The sequence below is a fragment of the Vicugna pacos genome, unplaced genomic scaffold (assembly GCF_048564905.1).
Source record: "Vicugna pacos unplaced genomic scaffold, VicPac4 SAC-SAT, whole genome shotgun sequence".
In the NCBI taxonomy this organism is placed as follows: Eukaryota; Metazoa; Chordata; class Mammalia; order Artiodactyla; family Camelidae; genus Vicugna; species Vicugna pacos.
The window spans coordinates 62,356,998-62,363,050 of NW_027328721.1; positions in this window are offsets into that span (position 1 = coordinate 62,356,998).

The following is a 6,053-nucleotide window of genomic DNA, read 5'->3' on the forward strand; positions in this document are numbered from 1 at the left end:
GCACTGACAATGGTTCAAGAATCCTGCGCGTGGGGAGGTTCCACCAACGGTCGGCAGCGCGTTGGTTCTAACGGAATGCCTTATCTCGTCTCCCCTGAGGGTTTTCCTAATGTCTCTGTGCCAGGGAATGCTAGGGGGGTTTGCAGGATATCCCAGTGACTGAGGCTGCCTCCCCAAGTTCAGGGAAGGTTTTTCTCGGACTTCCCCGAACAGGGAACACCTGTGACTGAAGAGAGCTGCGTGGAGTTCTCTCTCGTGCTCCCCCACGCAATGACAATGGTTCCGGAATCCTGAGAGTGGGGAGGTTCCACCAACGGTCGTCATCGCGTGGCTTCAAACGGAATGCCTAAGCTCGTCTCCCCTGAGGGTTTTCCTAATGTCTCTGTGCCAGGGAATGCTAGGGGGGTTTGCAGGATATCCCAGTTACCGAAGTTGCCTCCCCAAGGTGAGCGAATTTATTTCCCGGACTTCCCCGAACAGGGAACACCTGTGACTGTAGATAGCTGCGTGGAGTTGTATCTCGAGCTCCCCCACGCACTGACAATGTTTCCGGAATCCTGATCGTGGGGAGGTTCCACCAACGGTCGGCAGCGCGTGGGTTCTAACGGAATGCCTAAGCTCATCTCCCTTGAGGGTTTTCCTAATGTCTCTGTGCCAGGGAATGCTTGGGGGGTTTGCAGGATATCCCAGTGACAGAGGCTCCCTCCCCAAGATCAGAGAAGGTATTTCTCGGACTTACCCGAACAGGGAACACCTGTGAATGAAGAGAGCTGCGTGGAGTTGTCTCTCGAACTCCCCCACGCACTGACAATGCTTCCGGAATCCTGAGCGTGGGGAGGTTCCACGACGGTCGGCAGCAGCACGTGGGTTCTGACGGAATGCCTAAGCTCGTCTCCCCTGAGGGTTTTCCTAATATCACTGTGCCAGGGAATGCTAGGTGTGATTGCAGGATATCCCATTGTCAGAGGCTGCCTCCACAAGTTCAGCGAAATTATTTCTCGGAATTCCCCGAACAGGGAACACCTGTGAGTGAAGAGAGCTGCGTGGTTTTCCTAATATCCCTTTGACAGGGAAAGCTATGTGTGATTGCAGAATATCCCAGTGTCAGAGGCTGCCTCCCCAAGATCAGGGAAGCTATTTCTCGGACTTCCGCGAACAGGGAACACCTGCGACTGAAGAGAGCTACGTGGAGTTGTCTCTCGAGCTCCACCACGCACTGACAATGGTTCCGGAATCCTGAGCGTGGGGAGGTTCAACCAACGGTCGGCAGCGCGTGGGTCCTAACGGAATGCCTAAGCTCGTCTCCCCTGACGGTTGTCCTAATGTCTCTGTGCCAGGGAATGCTAGGGGTGATTGCAGGATATCCCAGTGTCAGAGGCTGCCTCCACAAGCTCAGCAATGTTATTTCTCGGACTTCCCCGAACAGGGAAAACCTGTGACTGAAGTGAGCTGCGTGGTTTTCCTAATGTCTGTGTGCCAGGGAATGCTAGGGGTGATTGCAGGATATCCCAGTGTCCGAGGATGCCTCCACACGGTCAGCGAAGGTATTTCTCGGACTTCCCCGAACAGGGAACACCTGTGACTGAAGAGAGCTGCGTGGATTTGTCTCTCGTGTTCCCCGACGCACTGACAATGGTTCCGGAATCCTGAGCGTGGTGAGGTTCCACCAACGGTCGGTAGCGCGTGGGTTCTAACCGAATGCCTCACATCGTCTCCCCTGAAGGTTTTCCTAATGTCTCTGTGCCAGGGAATGCTAGGGGTGATTGCAGGATATCCCAGTGTCAGAGGCTGCCTCCAGATGTTCAGCGAATGTATTTCTCGGACTTCCCCGAAAAGGGAACACCTGTGACTGAAGAGAGCTGCGTGGAGTTGTCTCTCGAGCTCCCACACTCACTGACAATGGATCCGGAATCCTGAGCGTGGGGAGGTTCCACCAACGGTCGGCAGCGCGTGGGTTCAAATGGAATGCCTAAGCTCGTCTTCCCTGAGGGTTTTCTTAATGTCTCTGTGCCAGGGAATGCTAGGGGGTTTGCAGGATATCCCAGTGACAGAGGCTGCCTGCCCAAGTTCAGGGAAGGTTTTTCTCGGACTTCCACGAACAGGGAACACCTGTCAATGAAGAGAGCTGCGTGGATTTGTCTCTCGAGCTCCCCCACGCACTGACAATGGTTCCGAATCCTGAGCGTGGGGAGGTCCCACCAACGATCGGCAGCTAGTGGGTTCTAACGGAATGCCTTAGCTCGTCTCCCCTGAGGGTTTTCCTAATGTCTCTGTGCCAGGGAATGCTAGGGGGGTTTGCAAGATATCCCAGTGACAGAAGTTGCCTCCCCAAAGTTAGGGAAGTGATTTCCCAGACTTCCCCGAACAGGGAACACCTGTGACTGAAGAGAGCTGCGGGGAGTTGTCTCTCGAGCTCCCCCACGCACTGACAATGGTTCCGGAATCCTGAGCGTGTGGAGGTTCCACCAACGGTCAGCAGCGCGTGGGTTATAATGGAATACCTAAGCTCATCTCCCCTGAGGGTTTTCCTAATATCTCTGTGCCAGGGAATGCTAGGGGGGTTTGCAGGATATCCCAGTGACAGAGGCTGACTCCCCAAGTTCAGGGAAGCTATTTCTCGGACTTCCCCAAACAGGGAACACTTGCGACTCACGAGAGCTGCGTGGAGTTGTCTCTCGAGCTCCCCCATGCACTGACAATGGTTCCGGAATCTTGAGCGTGGGGAGGTTCCACCAACGGTCGGCAGCGCGTGGGTTCTAACGGAATGCCTAAGCTCGTCTCCCCTGAGGGTTTTCCTAATGTCCATGTGACAGGGAAAGCTAGATGGGTTTACAGGATATCCCAGTGACAGGGGCTACCTCCCCAAGGTCAGGGAAGTTATTTCTCGGACTTCAACGAACTGGGAACCCCTCTGACTGAAGAGAGCTGTGTGGAGTTGTCTCTCGAGCTCCCCCACGCACTGACAATAGTTCCAGAATCCTGAGCGTGGGGAGGTTCCACCAAAGGTCAGCAGCGCGTGGGTTATAATGGAATACCTAAGCTCCTCTCCCCTGAGGGTTTTCCTAATGTCTCTGTGCGAGGCAATGCTAGGGCGGTTTGCAGGATATCCCAGTGTCAGAGGCTGCCTCCACAAGGTAAGCGAAGTTATTTCTCGGACTTCCCCGAACAGGGAACACCTGTGACTGAAGAGTGCTGCGTGGTTTTCCTAATGTCTTTGTGCCAGGGAATGCTATGAGGGTTTGCAAGATATCCCAGTGACAGAGGCTACCTCCCCAAGGTCAGGGAAGTGATTTCTCAGACTTCCCCGAATAGGGAACACCTGTGACTGATGAGAGCTGCGTGGAGTTGTCTCTCGAGCCCCCCACGGACCGACAATGGTTCCGGAATCCTGAGTGGGGACGTTCCACCAACGTTCGGCAGCGCGTGGGTTCTAATGGAATGCCTAAGCTCGTCTACCCTGAGATTATTCCTAATGTCTCTGTGCCAGGGAATGCTAGGGGGGTTAGCAAGATATCCCAGTGACAGAGGCTGCGTCCCCAAGGTCTGGGAAGCTATTTCTCGGGCTTCCCCAAACACGGAACACCTATGACTGAAGAGAGCTGCCTGGTTTTCCTAATGTCTCTGTGCCAGGGAATGCTAGGGGTGATTGCAGGATATCCCAGTGTCAGAGGCTGCATCCCCAAGGTCAGGGAAGGTATTTCTCGGACTTCCCCGAACAGAGAACACCTGTGACTGAAGAGAGCTACGTGAAGTTGTCTCTCGAGCTCCACCACGCACTGAAAATGATTCCGGAATCTTGAACGTGGGGAGGTTCCACCAAAGGTCGGCAGCGCGTGGGTCCTAACGGAATGCCTAAGCTCGTCCTCCCTGAGGGTTTTCCTAATGTCTCTGTGCCAGGGATTGCTAGGAGGGTTTGCAGGATATCCCAGTGACAGAGGCTGCCACCCCAAGTTCAGTGAATGTATTTCTCAGACTTCCCCGAACAGGGAACACCTGTGACTGAAGAGAGCTCCGTGGAGCTGTCTCTCGAGCTCCCCCACGCACTGACAATGGTTCAAGAATCCTGCGCGTGGGGAGGTTCCACCAACGGTCGGCAGCGCGTTGGTTCTAACGGAATGCCTTATCTCGTCTCCCTTGAGGGTTTTCCTAATGTCTCTGTGCCAGGGAATGCTAGGGGGGTTTGCAGGATATCCCAGTGACTGAGGCTGCCTCCCCAAGTTCAGGGAAGGTTTTTCTCGGACTTCCCCGAACAGGGAACACCTGTGACTGAATAGAGCTGCGTGGAGTTCTCTCTCGTGCTCCCCCACGCAATGACAATGGTTCCAGAATCCTGAGAGTGGGGAGGTTCCACCAACGGTCGTCATCGCGTGGCTTCAAACGGAATGCCTATGCTCGTCTCCCCTGAGTGTTTTCCTAATGTCTCTGTGCCAGGGAATGCTAGGGGGGTTTGTAGGATATCCCAGTTACTGAAGTTGCCTCCCCAAGGTGAGCGAATTTATTTCCCGGACTTCCCCGAACAGGGAACACCAGTGACTGGAGATAGCTGCGTGGAGTTGTATCTCGAGCTCCCCCACGCACTGACAATGTTTCCGGAATCCTGATCGTGGGGAGGTTCCACCAACGGTCGGCAGCGCGTGGGTTCTAACGGAATGCCTAAGCTCATCTCCCTTGAGGGTTTTCCTAATGTCTCTGTGCCAGGGAATGCTTGGGGGGTTTGCAGGATATCCCAGTGACAGAGGCTCCCTCCCCAAGATCAGAGAAGGTATTTCTCGGACTTACCCGAACAGGGAACACCTGTGAATGAAGAGAGCTGCGTGGAGTTGTCTCTCGAACTCCCCCACGCACTGACAATGCTTCCGGAATCCTGAGCGTGGGGAGGTTCCACGACGGTCGGCAGCAGCACGTGGGTTCTGACGGAATGCCTAAGCTCGTTTCCCCTGAGGGTTTTCCTTATATCACTGTGCCAGGGAATGCTAGGTGTGATTTCAGGATATCCCATTGTCAGAGGCTGCCTCCACAAGGTCAGCGAATTTATTTCTCGGACTTCCCCGAACAGGGAACACCTGTGAGTGAAGAGAGCTGCGTGGTTTTCCTAATATCCCTGTGACAGGGAAAGCTATGTGTGATTGCAGGATATCCCAGTGTCAGAGGCTGCCTCCCCAAGATCAGGGAAGCTATTTCTCGGACTTCCGCGAACAGGGAACACCTGCGACTGAAGAGAGCTACGTGGAGTTGTCTCTCGAGCTCCACCACGCACTGACAATGGTTCCGGAATCCTTTGCGTGGGGAGGTTCAACCAACGGTGGCAGCGCGTGGGTCCTAACGGAATGCCTAAGCTCGTCTTCCCTGAGGGTTTTCTTAATGTCTCTGTGCCAGGGAATGCTAGGGGGTTTGCAGGATATCCCAGTGACAGAGGCTGCCTGCCCAAGTTCAGGGAAGTTTTTTCTCGGACTTCCACGAACAGGGAACACCTGTCACTGAAGAGAGCTGCGTGGATTTGTCTCTCGAGCTCACCCACGCACTGACAATGGTTCCGAATCCTGAGCGTGGGGAGGTCCCACCAACGATCGGCAGCTAGTCGGTTCTAACGGAATGCCTTAGCTCGTCTCCCCTGAGGGTTTTCCTAATGTCTCTGTGCGAGGCAATGCTAGGGCGGTTTGCAGGATATCCCAGTGACAGAGGCTGCCTCCCCAAGGTCAGGGAAGCTTTTTCTCGGACTTCCCAGAACAGGGAACACCTGCGACTGAAGAGAGCTGCGTGGAGTTGTCTCTCGAGCTCCCCCACGCACTGACAATAGTTCCAGAATCCTGAGCGTGGGGAGGTTCCACCAACAGTCGGCAGCGCGTGGGTTCTAACGGAATGCCTAAGCTCGTCTCCCCTGAGGATTTTCCTAATGTCTCTGTGCCAGGGAATGCTAGGGGCGTTTGCAGGATATCCCAGTGACAGAGGCTGCCTCCCCAATGTCAGGGAAGTGATTTTCAGACTTCCCCGAACAGGGAACACCTGTGACTGATGAGAGCTGCGGGGAGTTATCTCTCGAGCTCCCCCACGCA